Raw genomic sequence first — 21,438 nt, 5'->3', positions numbered from 1 at the left:
AATTATAGTCTACAAATATCAAATTCACTTAAGATCATTAAGCTTTTTATTACAAATAAAGATTTTTGTTGAAACGTAAAAACTCCTAGTAAGAATCTCATATAAAAGACTTATCTACATAATTGAGATCAAATAAAGTTGCATTAAAATGTAAATAAATAAATAAATAAATAAATAAGAAGAAGTACTTACGTGATAATATATGGTATCGGACACAAGTTGGGCTAAAGGCCTCAACATATAGAGGTAAACCACAACACGTATGTGACTGTGTTAAGATGTCGTCTTTATCATGAACGGGTTCTTCAAAAGTAGGAAGATGTCACCTACCTTGGACGATTTCTATGGCTGGTCTAGGAAATAGATTTTAAGACCAAAAAGGCAACCCCCTTGCAAAAATATTCAAGAACGTATACACTTGTGATTTAAGCTAGTCATGCACATCCTTTTATAAAAAGAATTCATCACTACCATTAACGTAGTGGTTAATATGCTTGTAACATGACAGCTTAACGAGCGAGCCGAGTCAGCTTTAGTTTGAATGACCGAGTTGAATCGAGTTTTTACGAGCTTGATCTCAAATTTCACTTTATTGAGGACAAAAAAGCCAAATCAAACACGTTTAACTTAGAGCTTGTTGACTTTATTATTATTATTATTATTGTTGTTGTTGTTGTTGTTTTTTTTTTTTTTTTTTTTTGAAATTTGAGTTCAAGCTCGTAAAAACTCGAGCCATTCGAAACGGACAAAGACATGGGAAGATCATAATCAGGGTTTAGCTATCAGACTAATTAGATGTAAAAATTTGGTAAAATTCACCTTAAAAGAGCAATTAAGATTTAAGATTTTATGTATATATAAAAAAAATAATTTACAAGATTAATATGAAAAGAAATAATGTTAGCAAACTATGAGATATACAAGAATAACAAACTAATTTAAAATTTAAATATGTTAATGTTATCCTGGTTGGCTAATGGGAGAAATGGAATCATCGTCAAGATGCATCCCTCAGAATTTCAAGTAAAGCCTCGATTACTGGTACATTGTTATTCAAGTTATATGTTAATGAGAGAGTTTATTTATTTTGTAGGAAAAGAGTGTTCCGGGGGAGTAGTTTGGCATATGCGGTACCCGATGTTATCGAGATCGGTCCCCCTTCGGCTCATCAAAATTCGAAAACGAAGGCTAGGAGTACACAAAAGGAGGTATGTAACTGTCACGTTGTGCTTTGTTTTATTATTATTATTATTATTATTATTATTATTTATATTTATTAGAGAGTAGTGTTTATATAGAAACGCAAGACAAACTAGCAAGAAGCTATGTGTCTAGCTTTTTTTTGGATTGGATAACCTAAATGTAGGAATTAAGTTCTTTCTTTTAATAATAATACAATTTAATAAAGATATTCTCTTTATTCATATATAAGCAAATATGAATAAAGAGATATTCCGCAAGGTTCTTTCAATGAAAAGTGTGTTCAGTTTTTTCTTGAACGTAAAAGATATTCCGCAAGGTTCTTTCAATGAAAAGTGTGTTCAGTTTTTTCTTGACTGCAACATTTTAACAAGTAAATCGTTAGCGTTGGTTAAGGATTCATGTTAGACACCAGGTCTCTCAAAACAGATTTCGCGTCACTTTTTAAACGAACGCACCTATATCTTAGGGACAGTACATGTGCTGCCACTGATGACTCTCGCACCCACCAAGTCCCTCAAAACAGATTTCGAGTCACTTTTTAGACGAACACGCTTATCTCTCAGGGACAGTACATGTACTGCCGGTAATGACTCTCGCACCCGAGGAATCACCGAGTAAGTTATAGACTTCTGTGAAAAGAAAAAGAATATGGTGAAAAAAACTTGTGAGAGTTCTCTCTAACGGTCTCTATTTTTGTATGAATTTTGTGTGTTTTAGAAATGAACCGTAAGGTTCTATTTATAATCATAACAAAACTCCTTATTCACTTGTTTTATTTAAACACAATAATGGCATTTTCTGTTTCATGAAAATACCTAAGAATCATAACCAAAACATCCATGTAATTCATTGCATTGTTTTATGAGTCAAAATCAAAACAGCCACTTGATTTATGACAAAAATAATTTGTTAGCATTAATCCCAAAGATGTAACACATTTCTATTAGTGTCACCCAAGTTTAAATATTCATTCTAACCACTAAACCACTCAACTTCAAGCATCGATATCCGATTCATCTTAGCTCTGTTTTGAATACGGTTTAGTTCATTGTGAAACTCTCACAAAGTAGAGCACAAACCCGGAAATCATTATTTATATACCACATATATAAATACAATCATTAGTCCAAAGTTAGGATAAAAGTCATTTTCCTATTTTGTTGAAACTCATTTAAACATTTTCCAACACTGATAAATCTTTTCATAAAATGTTGAAGCTGTACATATTTGATTATATAATCACTCAACTTGTCAGGTTGAAATAATTGATTTAGACATGGATGAAGATGTAGTGTTTCTTGGAGGGAATAATGTTGAGTCTTAACAAAAAGATGAAGGGCATTATAGGCATTTCATTGGGCTCTAGGAGTGCCTCAAAGTTAGATGCAGAGAAAGCTGAGTCACATAAGAAGGGGAAGGTATAAGATCTTTCTTGATTTTGTTTACTTATGTTTGTTTTATATTAATAATTGTTATGTTTAATTGTTGTCTGTTTCAGGAGGTTCTAGATTCTTCCAAGAGCTTCAACACAAAATCAACTAACTTTTTTGACTAAGATGATTATGTATCTGATGATGTTGATGATTTGACTTTATAATCCTATATTGATAAAATTGATCTCCTTACTGGAATCAAAGCCTCTGATTATGCACCAACTAATAACAGTAATCATTTGTCTAATAATACTCAAGTTGTTGTAAGTAGCCCTAGCCCATCAATTAGTTCAACATTAGCCGAAAGCTCATCTAGCAAAGTGAAGACGCCTGCTAATGATGACGCTATGGAAAAGTATCAAAGTTTCAAGAAGTTTGATACTATCATGGACCATTCGGATCATCATTATGGAATGACACAGGCAAGTTTGTGTTTTTATTTTATACCATTGTTACATTTCTCATTATTCATATAAATGTCACTTGTTTCAGCCACATAAAAAATGTGCTATAAGTATACAAGAAGAGTGAAGGATTCTTGAGAATGACTTGCCAGGTATGTCTCACCAGTTTATAAATTAACTCTATTGAAATATAATGAATGAATGTATATATCATATTTTATTATCTGTTTACAGACACGATATTTGCTCGAGCTTATGAATCAAGGATGGACCTTTTAAGAGCAGTGATTATTGGAGCAGAGGGGACACCGTATCATGATGGTCTTTTCTTCTTTGATGTGTGTTTTCCAAGCACTTATCCGGATACGCCACCTGTAATTATCCACTTGATTTTAAGTTTGTAACGAATACAAGTAGTGATTGACTTTTTGTGTCATATGCTTGATGATGTTTTTTCAGCGCGTATCAATCCAAATCTATACGAATGCGGTGAAGTTTGCTTGAGTCTTCTGAACACATGGGACGGTGGCCATAACGAGATGTGGGTCCCTGGCACTTCAACTATGCTTCAAGTTCTAGTCTCGATACAAGGTCTGGTTTTGAACATGAAGCCTTACTTTAACGAACCCGGGTGTGCAGGTTTGAGTGGCTCTGTGCAAGGAGAAATGTTTTCTTTACGTTATAGCGAACACGTCTTTTTGTTATCACTTAAAACAATGGTTTATACAATGAAGAACCCACCAAAGATAAGGTTATTTCGTTCCTAGTTTTTTAGTACGTGTCGTTGAATGGTGAAAGTTTTGGATGCAGAATTTTGAGGATCTCATGGTTGGGCATTTTAGGTGGCGTGTGCTTGATATTTTAATGGCGTGTAAAGCTTATACGGAAGGTGTGCAAGTCGGGTGTCTTGTCAAAGGAGGTGTGCAAGAAGTTGATGACGGTAAAGGCAGCCGCTCACAAAAGTTTAAGGATGATGTGGCGTCATATATTAAGACGCTTATGGATGCATTTAAGAAGATTGGAGCAAAAGAAGATATAGAATTTGTTCATTTAAGTGTAGGGAAAAGTCGTTTGCCCGCAATTGGTTATTCTCCAAAAGCGCTAATTCTAAATCAAAGTGTTGGTGAAATGTTGTAAAAATGTTTTTGAAGACTCCATATGATGGATATACTAGGCAATTATTTTTAATGTTAACGATTTTTTACTTGACAAATATATATACTTGTTTCATAATAAGGTTATGATGTCAAAATAAAAAAGATGTACAATTGAAGGTAGAAAGAGAGTGATAACAAGCAAGTTAGAAGTTTCAAAAGTAACATGCACATAAACTGTTCTAAGATTAAAGATTTTAATGAATTCATAACGGGGTAAAATGAATCTGTATAGAATGCTTAGTCAAACAGAGATAATGTATGAGTACATTAGTCACCATGATTGTTATTTATGGTAATGATTTATGTGCAAAGAATTATTGAAAACAGTGGTGCCCCTTGTGTTTAAGATATATTGACGAGTGGATCTGTTTTGGCATGTGTTTGATGATTAATAGGACAACGAGGCGGGCCGAGTAATTAAGAGAACAAGAACAACCTAAGTAAAGGTGAGTATCTTGAGTACTCTAATCTAGTAAGTTAATGCTTCATGAATGTCGCTTGTTGTCGATAAGGGATTACAACTCGATTTTTATGAAATTTATGATTTTAGGATGTTAAAGAAATACGGATTTGATAATAACACTAAATATTTATTTCAAACATGATTTTTAAATATGAAGATTTAGATCCAAACCAAATCGCAATTGATAGATTACTATGATTAAGATGTGAAGTTTTGACAAAGTGAGGCATTAAATTTTAAATTTAATAATTTGGAGTTTTTATCATAGTTTATAAAGTTAATTATTAGTATAAAAACATTGGTAACTAAAAATAAATGCCTTTTTAACAGTGTGCGCCGTGCGCGATGCCAACCGTCCACATTTGACGCTCCAAACATAACTCACCCTGGCACGTCATTGAGTAGAAAACCCATCATTGTTTAAAACCTCACCGAGTCAAGTTTCGAACTTAAGCGATGCCATTAGATGATTAGACCAACCAAGTTAAAACTAAAAGTAAATGTAAAATGGAGCCTGCAATTTAATATAACATTCGGGTCGGCCCGGCTTTATGTAGGTTCCCGCAATCTAGCAACAACCAACTTGTTCTGAGTAAATATATATCGCTGGATTCTAATAATCTCATAGGGTTTATATATATATATAGGGGTTTATATATATATAGGGGAGGGTTAAAATAAAAATAAGTAGTAACCTAGGAATGCTAGGAATAAATCATAGCCGTTGGATTATGTTAATCAATGATTGAGATTTAAAATTACCAAAAACCAACATAGTTTCCTAGAATTACTCTTTTACCTTTATAACCGACGTAGTTTCCTAGAATTATTCTTTAAGCATAGGTTATAATGTCACATGTTAAAAATTTATTGGTTCTTACCATTACTAATAAACTCAAAATTCTTATTTGAACCATTTTATATATATATATATATATATATATATATATATAATATGTGATTCAATTCAACTCACATTCTGTTCTTTTCTATTCAATTTGCTGACAGTTTCGTTTGGAGAAATGGAATCATCGTCAACTGCAAGATACAATAATATCACTCCTTAGAAGTCTAATAATTAATTAAGCCTTCTCTTCTCTTCTCTCGTCGATTAATATTCACGTTGCGTTAATATTAATGTGTAGAGATAGTGTGTTCATGAGAAGTAGTAGTTCATCATCGTATGATGTGATTGAGATTGATCCTCCCAATTCGAATTTGAAAGCCAAGGCTAGGGGTTATAAACAAATGGAGGTATATGTCTATGTTATTATCATGCTCATGCTTTATTGCTTCATTATCAGTGTCTTGTCTTGGAGGTTCATTGATTGTCTAGGGCACTCGTTCGTATTTCAAACCCTAAACCTGCTAAATTCATATCATGTTCTTCCGTTAAGTTTTTATCGGCCAAACAGACGGTTCATCAACACTTTACATGAGGGAATTTCGTGTCCGTGTTCATTCGTTAAGGAATTGAGATTATTGTTCATGTTCATTAATTTTGAAAACGGACACTAACGGACATTAACACACACAAACGAACATAACCGGACACTAATGAGTAATGAACATATATATGTAAACGAACATAACCAGACGAAGTATAACCTAAACGAACACGTTATCGAACGTTCACGAACACAACTGAGCGTACACGGCCTCTGTTTGTGTTCGTTAAGCTTACCCAGTGAAATTTTTTGTTTATGTTCTCTCATATATATTAAACCAACGAACATAAACGAACTTCTCACAAACTGTTCACAAATTGTTTGCAGACGTTAAGTCCATTTACAGCCCCAATGAAACTGTATATGCATCTTCAATAAAACTATATATTATTATTATTATTATTATTATTATTATTATTATTCGAAAGTAGTGTTTACATCGAAATAGAAGGCAAAACGGCAACAATATGTATCGCTAGCCCTTTTTGGATAACCTTTGAAGCCGATCAATCTTTTCATATGCATGCAACTACTTGCTACATTGTATAAAGAGGAATTTGCTTTAAAGAAATGTTGAAATTATGTATATTTGATTATTTAATCACTCAATATGTCAGGTTGCCCTTCATGAAGTAATTGATTTAGACATTGATGAAGACAGTAACGATGTTGTGTTTCTTGGAGGGAATAATGTTGACTCTAACAAAAAGATGAAGGGTATAATGGGGATTTCATTAGGTTCTAATAGTGCCTCAAAGTTAGATGCAGAGAAAGTTGAGTCATATAATATCTTTCTTGATTCTGCTTAATTTTGTTTTCTGGTGTTTTGTATGTATAATTGTTATGTTTAATTATTGTCTGTTTCAGGAGGTTCTACATTATTCCAAGAGCTTCAACCCAAAATCAACTAAGTTTTTTGACTTAGATGATTATGTATCTGAAGAAACACTAAGTGACCCCGGGCAGATTATGGGTAATCTGGGGGCTAAGTAATGTTTCCCTCAAAGGTTAGGTCCAGCAGAGTAAGTTGTACTTCAGGGAACCTGCAAAACAGACACCGTGAGCTCGTCACTGAGAAGGGGGGGGGGTTCCTCCTTGTGACCACCCTCCGGCGTGAGAATCAGTCTATATTGCTCTTTAAATATAAAAGTATATGAATACTATTAGAGCAATTATCAAGTAAGTTATACGAGATAGTAGATGATGAAATGATAATACCATTTGCTGTCTTTTATAGCCGAAGGTGGGTTTCCAAGGGGTTTAGCCGGCCCAACACGCTACCAACTGTAACCTATGCACGTGCCCTACCTGTGAGTGGTGGATAGGTAGCGGCTGACACAGAGCAGGCGTGCCGTGCACTCTTCGTCTTCTACCAACTGCAGGCTAGGCACGTGGTCTGGCAGGAGTTGGTGGGCAGGCGGCGGCTATTGGTCACAGTGCTGTGGCGTGCTGTCTGCCACGCTGCTGTCAGTGAGCTGTCGCATTCTTGGTCAGATCTTTTGTCTTTACCTCGTCAGGTATCACGCAAAAGATCCTCCATCATACGGACTGGCCCATTTTGGCGGGAGTTTTCCCCCTCCCGCCTTTGCTCATTCTTTCAGGTGACACTGAATATTTGTAAGTGTTAAGCCTTATGCGTGTAGCTATGCTGTGCGGGTAGCCTTCCCTGATGGCTTGTATCCGCAACTGCGGGAACAGGCGGGTTACTTTACCATTGGGAGGCTTTTCCCTGCGTATGCAGCTTGCATACTGCGCGTAGGCTTCTCTGAGCATGGTGGGTCCTGCGGGAGTAGATGGTCTTTGCGCAGACATCCCTGTTCAAGGTGAGTCATGCGGGACCAACTGAGCCCTGCTGGGACCTACCTCTTCAAGTCCCCCCAGTCCAATGTTCTTCTCACGAATGTCTAATAAAGTGAGGTGAACTTTTGGACTTAAGCAAAGGGTTTTGAAAAGGGGTTTTTGTAAGGTTTTCCATGGGGGTTCTTCCCGCGGAAGTCCTTGTCACTTGCAGAAATTCCCGAGTTTCCTGCTTGGTCTTTGGGTATGATGCGGGTAGGTCTGTAACCTCCTCGCAAGTCAGGAGCATTGAGTCTTAGTTGTGCGGATTCTCCCTGTGGTTCTGGTAGTTTTTGAACATAGTGATCAATTATGTTTAAACCACCAATTCCATCTTGGAGCCTCAAACAACGTAGTACTCGATGTTCCCGCTATGCGGTGATATTATTTCCGTTTTCACAAGCATTGCCCAGAAGATCCTTCCTGGTTTCAATTCTCAGCGGGTGCTAGGTATGTGAAGGGTTTTGCCTTTACACTGTACCTGCATCCGTCTTACGGTTACTTTACTTCCAAGGTATTCCTGGCGTCCATTCCCTGCGGGTGCTAGGTATGTGAAGGGTTTTGCCTTTACACTGTACCCGCACCCGTCTTATGGTTACTTGGTTGCCAAATATTTTGGCTTCAATTCCCTGCGGGTGTTAGGTATGTGAAGGGTTTTGCCTTTACACTGTACCCACACCCGGCTTATGGTTACTTGTTTGCCAAGGTAAGGGGTATTTTCCCGCTTACTTTTTTGAACCTTAGTCTTCAAATTTTTAAATTTTGAAATTTGAAGAGTTGGTGGATGGATAACAACCCAATACCTCAAACGTCGTGCGACGGTTTCTTCTGACTGTGTCAGGACGTGCCAGAAGTTATGGCGACATGACATTATGTGGTCATTCCAGTTGCTTTTTCAGGCGCGTGGGCACGGGATTTCGGGCGCGTAGCCGCGAAATCTCTGGCACACGTCCTTTTGACAGCTGTTGCCAGCTTGCCTTTGCCACGCGTCATAGTTTCATTGCACCTTTGATTTCTCTCTCTTCCGTATTAAATTCATCGCATTAATTGCGATTACTATATAAAGGGGGAGAGGGTTATTTGCAATTCACACTTTCCACTTTCATCTCTTCTTCTCCAGTAATTTCCGGCGAATTTCTCTTTTTCGGTAAAGCATTACTCTGAAATCTCTTCTTTCTTCCACCATGTCTTCTCACGATGCTGATGATCAGAAGACTGCTGGCGAATGCCAGTGTTCTCTTCCTGTCGAGCTGTACCAGTATATCGTCAGGAAGTTCATGCTCGAGTCTCTCGAGCCTGAGTTTCCTGAGCCCCACCATACTGTGTACGATGCCCCTAGTGGCAAGATCGGGGTTTATGCTGCATTCTTTGTCTACGGGAACCTTAGGTTTCCGTTGACAAAGTTTGTGTACCGTGTCCTAGAGAGGCACGGTGTGCACCTGACAGAGGTGCACCCCATGGCCATTGCCAAGGTCCGGCACTTTGAGTGGGTGTGCCGGATACTGGGCCTTGAGCCCCTCGTTGACCGCCTGATGACCTTCTATACTTGGAGGTGCATCCAAGGGTGGTACACTCTTACAACCCGTATCAAGGGTTTAAAGATTTGTACCACCGAGCGGAGTCTTCGCTCATGGAGAAGAGAGTTCTTCTTCATATCCGCTCGAGCCATCCCCATTGCCATGAAGTTCAAGAATGGCCAGACGCTTCCGAACCTTCCCGCCATCAACTATGAGGAGGCGGAATGGTTCGCGAAGATATCCCGGGTCCAGTCCCCGGTTTTCCGTTTTCCGGAGTCGGCGATGGTGATGCTGGGGATGAGCCGGGTGTGGAAGGCGGCGAATGCGGATAAGGTTCCGATCGTCCTCGAATATGGTTCGAACTCTGTCCCTTATGGTATGTCTTGTTTCTTTTTGCTGACTTCGATTTTTTCTAACTTTCTTGTTGATTTCAGAGGGTAACGATCTTCAGTCGCTCCTGAATCCGCGGGAGGAAGATGGTCATGCGCGGATGGGTACTCGTGCTCTGGACGAGAACGAGTTGCCCATCTTAGAGCAGACCGCGGGTCGGTTCGTGGAGGTTTACCCGCCGGGCCAAGAGATCTTGAGCCACCGACGGCCAGGTAAGCCTATCTTCTATCCTGAACCCCTCAATGCTGTGCCTGCTGCTGGAGTTAACATGTCTTCTTCTGAGGAATCCGCAGAAGGTCCTCCGCTGGTGCGGAAGAAGAAGGCTGCCGTCGGGAAAGGCAAGGAGAAGGTCGCTTCTACGGCCGACCCGGTAGTCCTATCTGACTCAGAATCAGATAGTGCAGAAGTGGCGGGGAAACCCGGTGGTGAGGAGACCACCGCTCCGGAGGCTATAGCTGTTACCTCCGGGGAGGAAACGACGACGACGGTTACCGGTGTCAAGAGGCCGGTTCCCTCGGGTTCGCCCCCGCTCGTCCGTACGTTCAAGCTCAAGAGACCCCGTAAGTACCATCATGATTCTTGTCTAAATTTATTTCAAATAAATTTTTCTAACACTTTTGTTTGTGCAGGTGTGGATGTTAACGCATTCCAGGGTGGATTTGGAGCGAGTATTCCCCCGCCAATGACGGTAGGCTTGGTCAGCCTTCCCGAGGCGTCGACCCAGGCGCCTGCGCCTGCTTCCGCTGGTTCCAGCCTTCCTGAGGCTGTTCCGGCTGAGAAGATGTCTCCGCCGGCTGTGAGTGCAATTTTTACAGCATCTCTCACGGAGCCGGCGGTTACTGCTGCTGAGGAGGCGGCGCCAACAATGGCAACCACAGCGGCTGCCACTATGCCTGCGCCCCCGGCACCGACGGCCGAACCATCAGGTATGCGCCGGGCTTCCCGCCGATCTATGCCACCTTCCCGTCTGCCTGACCTGTTGGATGGATTTCCTTTAGGTTCAGGTGATGGGTCTGGCGGCTATCGGCCTGTTATTGACCCTACAGGTACGTAGGGTTCTTTTTCCCTTATATATTTTTATCATCTTTTCCTAACTGCCTTTGTTTCTTTTGCAGTGTCGGATTCCAATGAAGTGTATGTTCCAAGATGGAACATACGCCGAGGAACAACCCTTCGCACCCCTGTGGAGTGCGTGGACTGGGCTCGCCACGCTGCTCCTCATGGTGCGTTGGGGGAAGCCATGGCTAGCTACCAAGAGGGTAGGCTAACCAATGAGCTTCGGGTTCTCCAGGCCCGGACGCAGCCCCGCGTCGAGCTGCTTTGTCGTGAAAGACAAGTTAAAAGCAGCGCGCGCCAAAGATGTATCTGAAGCGCGGGCTCTTCGGGAGGAGAACCGGCAGTTGGCCGCTGCCGCAGCCGAGAAGGAGAAGGCATTCAAGGCCCTCGAGGTTGAAGTCCAGGCGCGACTCGAGGCCCGCTCCAAGGCTGCCCAAGCTGTGAATGAACAGCTTCGGCTGGCCAAGGAGACTGCGCGAAACTCAACTGAGAGGGCTGCCAAGGCTGAAGCTGTTGCTGAGCCACTTCGCGAAGAGAATGAGCAGCTTAAATGTAAATTAAAGGCTCTTCAGCATGCTCATGACGCCTTGGCAATGGAAGATGCCAAGAAGCTGCAGGAGATCCTTGACCAGAGGGGGGTGCTTGACCGCACTGAAAGGAAACTCAAAAGCGTCGAAGAAGCTGCCGCCAAGGAAGTTCAACTTGCCAACCTTGATAAAAGCGGAGCCGAACGTGCTTACAAAGAAAGTCAAGCTACCCTCCAATGGCTGCTTCGAGAAGCGTTGCCTCAGGTATCCTCTTTTTTTTCTTCTCTTTCTACTTGTAATTAGAAAATGTTCTAACTTGTAATTTTCTTTTATAGGTTGTGCGTCGGGTCCTCTCAGAGACCTCTTACGACGATGCAATGAGCGCAGCCCTCAACGCTTCTCATGAGGATGGGGAGAAGACTGGCTTCCTGCTTGGTCTAGGGTTTGCTGAGAGAGGCTTTCCGCCCTCCAACTTCCCTTTATTCAATGTTAACACTGCAGCTGCTTATGACCAAGCAGTGAACCAGTACGCTGCCTTCCAGCATTCGGTGGTGGAGAAGGTGAATGAAGCTGCTGCTGCTGATGATGGGCTAAACATCCTTAAGACTTTCCTTGGACAGCCGCGCTCTGACGGTGCTGGTCCAAGCGGAGGTGGTCCTGAAGCCTGATCCTGAAGATCCCTTCCCACTGCTAGGATAGACTTAGCTTTGTATAGATTTCTTTTAGGCGGGTAGTTACCCGGCCACTGTTGTAATATATCATTGAAATATACGATTGTTATTCCTTTCATTGGATTCTTTGCTTTATAAACTTATGACTTGCATACTTAGTTTAAATTAGCAATTTTCCAAGTGTTTAGAATAAGTTAACCTGTGAACGTGGTTGATGATGGGTTAGAGTTTTGCTTCCTCCTTCGTGATTGTGCGGGTATAACCGTCACTTGCACTTGGTAGGATGGCTGAACTTTTGCCTTCATCTGACCGCGTGTAGGTTTTTCTTATCCTTTTTTAAGTGTTCATAAGTTAACCTTTTAACGTGGTAGATGGTAAGTTAAGTTTGGCTTCCTTGTTTGTGATTGTGCGGGTAAGACCGTCACTTGCACTTACAAGGATGGCTAAACTTTACCTACATCTGACCTGCGTGTAGGTTTTCCTTAGAACTTTTTAACATTTTGGCGTTGTGTTTATGCGGGTATTGCCGCCTTCCACACGCAACTACTTCTTCCCGTAAGGGAAGTTCATAGGTTACAAGCTATCAATACATCATGAAAGGAGAATCATTTCCATTAGAAGTGGCTCTAGGCCTTTTCTTTACAAGTTGGAATTGATCTACATATAACATTTGCGTAATTGAGCTCCATTCCATGTTCTAGGGATGGGAGTGCCATCGAGCCTTTCGAGCCGGTATGCGCCCTTTCCCAGAACTTCTTTGATAACGTATGGCCCTTTCCAAATCGGGGCCAACTTTCCTGGGCGTTGTTGGTTCGAAGCCTCGTTGTTACGCAGTATGTAGTCTCCTTCATTGAAATTGCAGAGTTTTACCCGCGTGTTGTAGTATTTTTGCATTTGTCGTTTGTAGTTTTCTTCACGCACGGCGGCTAAGTCTCTGCGCTCTTCGGTTAGCATAAGGTCTAACCGTCTTTCCGCATCATTGTCTTCTGGTTGGATTAAGACCCTTGGTGAGGGTAAACCGATTTCGACTGGGATCATGGCTTCAGTGCCATAAGTGAGACTGAACGGGGTTTCTCCCGTACTGGTCTTCTTCAGCGTTCTGTTTGCCCAAAGGACGTGTGGAAGCTCGTCCACCCAACCGGATCTATGTTCCAAGAGTCTTCTCTTTATGCCTTCGACGATGCTCTTATTTGCTCTTTCCACCTCACCGTTACCTTGCGGGTGTGCCACTGAGGTAAAGGTGTGGGTGATTTGAAGTTCTTTCAGCCACTGCTGCAGCTTCTTGTCAGCAAAGTTGGTGCCATTATCGCTTACCAAATTCTGTGGAAGTCCAAAACGACAAATAATAAATTCCCAAATGAATTTTTTGATATGCTTTGCGGTTGTTTGGGCTAAAGGTTTCGCTTCTATCCATTTGGTGAAGTAGTCAATGGCTACCACTAGGAACTGAACATTCCCAGCTGCTGTAGGAAATGGGCCTGTCACGTCAATGGCCCACTTCTGAAATGGCCACGAGGAAGTGACAGGAACAAGTTCATTTTTCGGGCGATGCGTGTTGGGTGCGTAAAGCTGGCAAGATCTGCATTTTCTGATGTATGCCAACGCGTCCATATGCATCCCCGGCCAGAAGTATCCCGCGTTGTTTAGCTTGGCTACCACAGCGCGGGGGCCTGCGTGTACTCCACAGATGCCTTCGTGAACCTCCCTTAGGAGGTAGTCAGCATCTTGGTTGTCCACGCATCTTAACAATGGGCCAAGAAAGTTACGTCTGTAAAGGGTGTCATTGACCAGCTGATAATTCAGTGCTTTACAGCGTAGTTTTCTTGCCTGTGACTTTGACTCTGGTAACGTTCCTGCTTCAAGGTATTTTATTATTGGGGTCATCCATGTTTCTGTACCGGTTTGGATGACACAAATTTCCTTGTGCGGGACTGATGGTGTTTCGAGGAGTTCAACGCGGATGTCCTTTCCCAAGTGGGTGAAGGCCAGTGATGCAAGCTTGCTTAACGCATCCGCAGATTTGTTTTCGCTGCGCTTGACGTGTATCACTTTACAATCATTAAAATCGCGCATGATGGCTTTGGCCTGGGCAAGGTACAGGGCCATTGTGTCGTTCACAGCCGTGTACGTCCCGTTTATTTGGTTTGCCACTAGCATGGAATCTACATGGGCTTCCAAATTTTTTACACCCATTTTACGCGCAATCCTCAATCCGGCCAGGAATGCTTCATATTCAGCTTCGTTATTCGTACTTGGAAAATCCAGCCGAATAGCATAAGTATATTCCTGGCCTGCTGGATTTGTTAATTTTAACCCTGCGCCTGAACCCTCGTTACTAGCTGCTCCATCAGTGTAGAGTCGCCAGACCTCATTGATTTCGTGTGCTGGGGAGGGTTGAACCTCCTCCTGACACTCTTTCTCCCGTGAAGCGGGGACTTCTGCAATAAAATCAGCCAGGACCTGGCCTTTAATGGCTGGTCTCGGCTTGTATTGAATCGCATATTCTCCCAATTCAATTGCCCATTTGGCTAGACGTCCCGATAACTCGGGTTTGCCTAGAACATTTGAGAGTTTGAAGTTGGTGAGAATAGTGATTGGGTGACCCTGGAAATATCGTCTCAACCTGCGTGAAGCGTGTATAAGTGCCAAGACTAGTTTTTCCAGGGTAGAGTACCGGGTTTCCGCGTCTGCCAGCACGCGGCTAACATAATAGATTGGCATCTGGATGCCTTTTCGTTCTACAAGCAGGACTGCCCCGGTTGCTCTATCTGTTGCGGAGAGGTATAGGATTAACTCCTCCCCCGCTTGTGTGTTGGGAGTTCGATCAGGCGTGATCGAATCTCCTGAAAAGCTGCTTCCGCTTCTGGTGTCCAGCGGAAGTGCGTTTTCTTTAAACAATTTCTTAGCGTTGACACAAAAGGGAACGACCTATCCGCATGGTTTGCCAAAAAGCGGTTAAGCGCGACTAGTCGTCCATTCAGTGTTTGAGCCTGTTTTATGGTGGTAGGTGATTCCATTTTGACAATGGCTTCGACCTTTTCAGGGTTCGCTCTGAAGCCATCTTTAGTAATAATGACTCCCAAGAACTTCCCTTCTTCCACCCCAAATGAACACTTGCTCGGGTTGAGCTTCATGTTTATCTTTCTGAGCGTGTTGAAAGTTTCGTCAATGTCTTTCAACATCGCCTCTGGCTCGGGGCTTTTGATGACCAAATCATCCATATAGACTTCCAAGTTTCTCCCAATTTGGGCGTGAAACTCTTTGTCCATTAGTCGTTGGTACGTGGACCCCGCGTTCTTAAGTCCGAATGGCATCATTTTATAACAAAATGTGCCATCGGGCGTCCGAAAGGCGGTTTTGTCCTGGTCATCTACAGCCATGTGGATTTGATGGTACCCCTTATACGCATCCAAGAAGCATTTAAGGCGAAATGGTGCCACCGAATCCACCTTGAGATCAATTTCTGGCAACGGATAACAATCTTTGGGGCATGCTTTATTCAAATCTTTGAAATCTATGCACATGCGCCGTTGTTTGTTATTCTTCGGTACCATTACGGGATTTGCAACCCATGTTTGATATTTGCTAACGCGCACGATGCCCGCGTCAAGGAGTTCCTTGACTTGGGTTCTGCACGCGTTGGTTTGCTCGGGCCCCATTACTCTGCGCTTTTGTACGATCGGCGTAACGGCCGGATCGCATTTGAGCTTATGCTCTGCCTTACTCCGGGGTACACCAGTCATGTCGGCTGGTGTCCACGCGAAGATGTCTGCGTTTCGCTGCAGTAAGCGCTTGAGTAAGGTGCGTGTTGGATCAACAATTGTCGGGCCAATGGTAACGGCCTGATCGGGATATTTCCCATTGAATGCCCACTTTTCAGGTTCAGTGATGGTTTGTTTGGCCATCTTCGGTTTGGGTTTAGAGGAGACAGATGCGATGCATACCTGGGGAATGCCCGTGATCATCGCTACGCCTTCAGTTGTTGGCCATCCCATCATGCCGTGGACTGAGGATACCACGGCGTTGAATCTTGCCATCCCGTCTCTCCCGAATAGGATGTCATACGTATGATGTGGTTTTTTCATTACAACAAAATCCACATCCTCCGTGCGTGAATAATTCCCATCGGTGAGAGTGACGGGGAAAGATAGGGTGCCCAAGGGAGTGTTCATGCTGCCGTCAAACCCTTCCATTGAAGCGTAGACCGTCTCCAGGCGTTCCTTGTCTTCATCGTCTAGCTTGTCGAAGAACTGCCTGTACATCACTGTCGACGATGCGCCATTGTCAACGAGGGTGCGGGAGGTGATGTAGTGCCCCAGCTGGCTTTTAATGACAATGGGGCCTTCTTTGTTTGGGCCTCCCGGCACTCGCGGGAAGCGCACTTCTGCTTCCTTCCATGCGCATGGTTCGGTCATCGGTCTCTTTCTTCCTCTGACCTTACCATGGACCATGTTGATGCTGATGTCGACGGGCTTTCGTCCGTTACCCCTGTACCTGTTGTTGTTCCTTCCTCCCTTCTTGATAGATGCCACGAGGTGTGCGAGCCTCCCATCCTTGACGAATGTCTCGACGATGTCCCTCAAGGATGTGCACTCCTCAGTGCTATGGCCCTTTGTCCCATGGAAGTCACAAGACTTGCTTTGATCCGCATTGGGTTTCTGTCGGATCGCTGGGGCTTTTGGCCATGGCAGTTTTTCCGTGGCAAATATCTCCGTGACGCTCTTGGTGAGTGGCGTCCAACGGTTTTTCCGGTTCGAAGGGTGCGTGTTGTCCCTTCCGCCAACCAGAGGGCGAGAGCTTGAGGGGGTGTCAAAGTTTATCCTTGACTGCCAAATACCTTGCCGCCTCTTTTTGTTTAGCCGGGCGGTTCTCACATTGTTCTCCCTTGTCCTCTGTGTGTAGAGGTTTGTATTCTGGGGGAGATCTCTTCCCAGCTGTTTCTCCGTTTCGGCAAAGCGTTTGGCTGCCGTCATTATGGCATCCCATGTGGATGGCATGCCGTCTTTACCTGTCAGAGTGCGGATAAGTTCTGGGTACTCAGCGCCCTGAATGAAAGCGGCGCGAACGAGGTCTTCGCTGATGTTGCCCAGACTCAGCTTCTTGGAGTTGAAGCGGGTGATGAAGTCCAGTAAGGATTCATCCTCTTCTCTCACACAGTTGAGGATCGTCCACTGCTCCTCAGTGTGCTTCCTCTGTTGACTAAACTGTTGACTGAACTTGTTCTGGAAGTCTGCCCAGTCATAAATGTGGTGGACCGGTAAACGGTCGAACCATGCTCTGGCTGCTCCTACCAGAGTCATCTGGAACATGTAGCACCACGTGGGTTCCGTCCAGTTACTGACGGTTGCCCCCGCAATGAACCTGTTCAGATGGTCATCTGGGTCGGATAGACCATCGTTTGTGCCAATGTTGGACATTTGTTTGGCACTCCTCGGGGCGATTGCTTCTGCAATGTCCCTTGCAAATTTTGACCTTCCTGCGTTTGTGGCAGTAGGTCTAAAGGCCTTGGAGAAGTCACGCGAGCTTTTTTCCGTGACTGGTTGGAATGCTTCCCCAAAATTCCTTTTTGGCTGGGGATCCGTTTCCTTACGCTTCCCTTTCGCCCTATGGCGAGGGTTCGCGTCGGTGTCGGAGTCTTCCCTCTCGTCGTCTGAGTACTCGTACTCACTACTCATGTTGAGGTGCTGGCGAGTACTACCGAATTCCTCAGCTTGTTGGACTGAACGCAAGCGTTCGTCCAACTCAGCCTGAAATTCTCTTTGACGTGCCTCGGCCCATGCCTTTACTTGATCAAGTGTTTGGCGAGGGGCTCGAGTTCGTTTTTCCAGCTGGGCATCAGTGAATCCCAGTGGAATATTTACTCCACTTGCCCCTACATGAGTGACTGGGGTAGTGTTCGTAAAATGTACTTCACTTGCCCCAGCTTGGGTGGCTGGGGTAGTGTTTGTAAACATTGTGTTGCCGGTGTTTACCCCAGTGGCTGGGGTTGTGGTTACCGGAATTTCTCTAGTCATCTTGGAAGTTTTGAAAAACTGGAGAAAGATGTAGTTCTAGCTTTATGCACGGATGGCGCCAATGAAGAAACACTAAGTGACCCCGGGCAGATTATGGGTAATCTGGGGGCTAAGTAATGTTTCCCTCGAAGGTTAGGTCCAGCAGAGTAAGTTGTACTTCAGGGAACCTGCAAAACAGACACCGTGAGCTCGTCACTGAGAAGGGGGGGGGGGTTCCTCCTTGTGACCACCCTCCGGCGTGAGAATCAGTCTATATTGCTCTTTAAATATAAAAGTATATGAATACTATTAGAGCAATTATCAAGTAAGTTATACGAGATAGTAGATGATGAAATGATAATACCATTTGCTGTCTTTTATAGCCGAAGGTGGGTTTCCAAGGGGTTTAGCCGGCCCAACACGCTACCAACTGTAACCTATGCACGTGCCCTACCTGTGAGTGGTGGATAGGTAGCGGCTGACACAGAGCAGGCGTGCCGTGCACTCTTCGTCTTCTACCAACTGCAGGCTAGGCACGTGGTCTGGCAGGAGTTGGTGGGCAGGCGGCGGCTATTGGTCACAGTGCTGTGGCGTGCTGTCTGCCACGCTGCTGTCAGTGAGCTGTCGCATTCTTGGTCAGATCTTTTGTCTTTACCTCGTCAGGTATCACGCAAAAGATCCTCCATCATACGGACTGGCCCATTTTGGCGGGAGTTTTCCCCCTCCCGCCTTTGCTCATTCTTTCAGGTGACACTGAATATTTGTAAGTGTTAAGCCTTATGCGTGTAGCTATGCTGTGCGGGTAGCCTTCCCTGATGGCTTGTATCCGCAACTGCGGGAACAGGCGGGTTACTTTACCATTGGGAGGCTTTTCCCTGCGTATGCAGCTTGCATACTGCGCGTAGGCTTCTCTGAGCATGGTGGGTCCTGCGGGAGTAGATGGTCTTTGCGCAGACATCCCTGTTCAAGGTGAGTCATGCGGGACCAACTGAGCCCTGCTGGGACCTACCTCTTCAGTATCTGATGATGTTGATGCTTTGACTTTACAATCCTTTATTGATAACATTGATATCCCTACTGGAGTCAAAGCCTCTGCTTATACACTAACTGGTAAAAGTAATCATTTTTCTAATGCTGCTGTAAATAGCCCTGGCCCATCAAGTTCAAGATCTGCTGGAAGCTCATCTAGCAAAGTAAAGCCTGTTGTTAATGATGATGCTATGAAAAAGTATCAAAGTTTCAAGAGGTTTGACACTGTCATGGACCATTCGGATCATCATTTTGCGGCGACACAAGCAAGAATCTGTTTTTGTTAACAATTTAAAACCATTGTTACATATCTCATTATCTATACTATATATAATATGTAAGTGATGGGCAAATTAAGACGCTAGAATTAAGAGTTTTACAAGTTATGATGCATAAGGTACATGTTAAAGTAGGGATAAGTTTGTCTTTTTCACACATATCACCCACGTTCATTTGATTTCTATAAAAACAATTACAAGTATAGTACCTCAACTTTACTTAGATTTTGTAAATTTAAGAATTAGTTACAAATTTAATCCCTCATGATTCCCCATTTTTTACTCTAGCTTTATTGTTTTTGGTTTTCTTCATGTATGTTTTACAAAAATACGGTTAACAAAAATCCGAACATACCTACTTAAACGAGCTTATTTTTGTCGACGTTTCAATATTAATTTTTTTCAAAACAGATTGACGGTTTAAAATGTACAAGTCATTATTGCATGAATGTACAAGTTTCTTAAAGGACAAATGTTTCCAATCTCATGTTTTCATATAATTATGCATCAAACCCTTTAATTTTTTAACTTGTTTCAATTCAAAATTTAAGTAATCCTTACAACTTTGACCCCTCAAATTTATCCAAATATTACTTAACTTTAATTGTTTTTTCCTTCTTATGTGTTTTATAGAAATGTGATTAAAAGTATTCAAGTTATATAAATATTTAAAATAATTAAACAAACGTGAGTCAGGCTCGGTATGAAGTTCGAGTTGAGCTAGAGTATTATTCCCAGCTACATCGTGAGGGCACCTAACTAGTTTATTTATTTATATATATCATATGTCAGATGTTTCAGCCATCTAAAAAATGTTCTAAAAAGATACAAGAAGAGTGGAGGATTCTTGAGAAAGACTCGCCTGGTATGTCTCACCGGTTTATTAACTCGGTTGAGATATAATGAATAAATGCATATATGATTTTGATTATTTGTTTACAGACACGATATTTCTTCGAGTTTATGAATCAAGGATGTATCTTTTACGAGCTGTAATCATTGGAGCAGAGGGGACACCTTATCATGATGGTCTTTTCTTCTTTGATGTTTACAAGAGATCCTCGAGATTTCTTAGCAGTCACCTCCACACCCCCAAAAACCATTGCAGATCTGAACGGAGGAGAGCGAGATTTGGTTACATCATCCCGTAGAAGACGATCCGAACTATGCCTGGTACGTTTCGTGCTTCTTCAGATGCGTGTTTTCCAAGCAGTTACCTGAAGACGCCACCTGTAAGCCGTCTTTTTATCCACTTGATTTCAAGATTTTAACGAATATAGCAAACGACTGACTTTTTGTCATATGTTTTGTGATGTTTTTTAGCTTGTGCCTTATCACTCTGGTGGTCTTTGTATCAATCCAAATCTGTATCATTGTGGTAAAATTTGCTTGAGTCTTCTGAACACATGGTTTGGCGGCAAGAATGAGAAGTGGATCCCAGGCAAATCAACTATGCTTCAAGTTCTAGTCTCTATACAAGGTCTAATTTTGAACATGAAACCGTACTATAACGAACCCAGCAGTGAATCTTTTGTGCAATCTGAAGGGCCTTCTTTAAGATATAATGAGACTACTCTGATTTCATCACTCAAAACAATGGTCTATACCATGAACAAACCACCAAAGGTAAGAGTTGTATTTTATTTATTTTATTTTATTTTTAGTGTGTTTATTTAAAATAACAGTGAAAGTGTTGGGTGCAGCACTTTGAGGATCTTGTGATTGGGCATTTTAGGAAACGTGTGCTTGATATTTTGATGGCGTGTAAAGCTTATACATAAGGTGTGCAAGTAGGGTGTGTCGTTAAAGGAGGTGCACAAGATGTTGATGAGCGTGGCGGTTTTTGTTCACTGGAGTTTAAGAATGGTGTGGCTTCATATGTTAAGACACTTATAACTGCATTTAAGAAGATTGGAGCGAAAGAAGCTGAAAAATTTGTTCATTTAAGTGTAAAGAATAGTCCTTTGCCTGCTGCGACCCGAACCCCAAGTGCTATTGGTTATTCTGGAACCTATGCATCAAAGCATTGGTGA

The 21,438-nt window shown here is 42.7% G+C and overlaps 2 pseudogenes; both read left to right on the top strand.

Moving 5' to 3' along the window:
- Positions 1 to 884: 884 nt before the first annotated feature.
- Positions 885 to 4,177, top strand: LOC143531031 (putative ubiquitin-conjugating enzyme E2 23; annotated as a pseudogene).
- A 1,620-nt stretch (positions 4,178 to 5,797) lies between these two features.
- LOC143531030 (putative ubiquitin-conjugating enzyme E2 38) lies at positions 5,798 to 21,438 on the top strand (annotated as a pseudogene).

Source organism: Bidens hawaiensis, unplaced genomic scaffold (genome assembly GCF_021521415.1).
Source record: "Bidens hawaiensis isolate Kalapana, Puna unplaced genomic scaffold, B.hawaiensis_p1.1 tig00009070_1, whole genome shotgun sequence".
Classification (NCBI taxonomy): Eukaryota; Viridiplantae; Streptophyta; class Magnoliopsida; order Asterales; family Asteraceae; genus Bidens; species Bidens hawaiensis.
The sequence above is the reverse complement of the archived record's forward strand: the minus strand, read 5'-3'. Positions and strand labels throughout refer to the sequence as shown.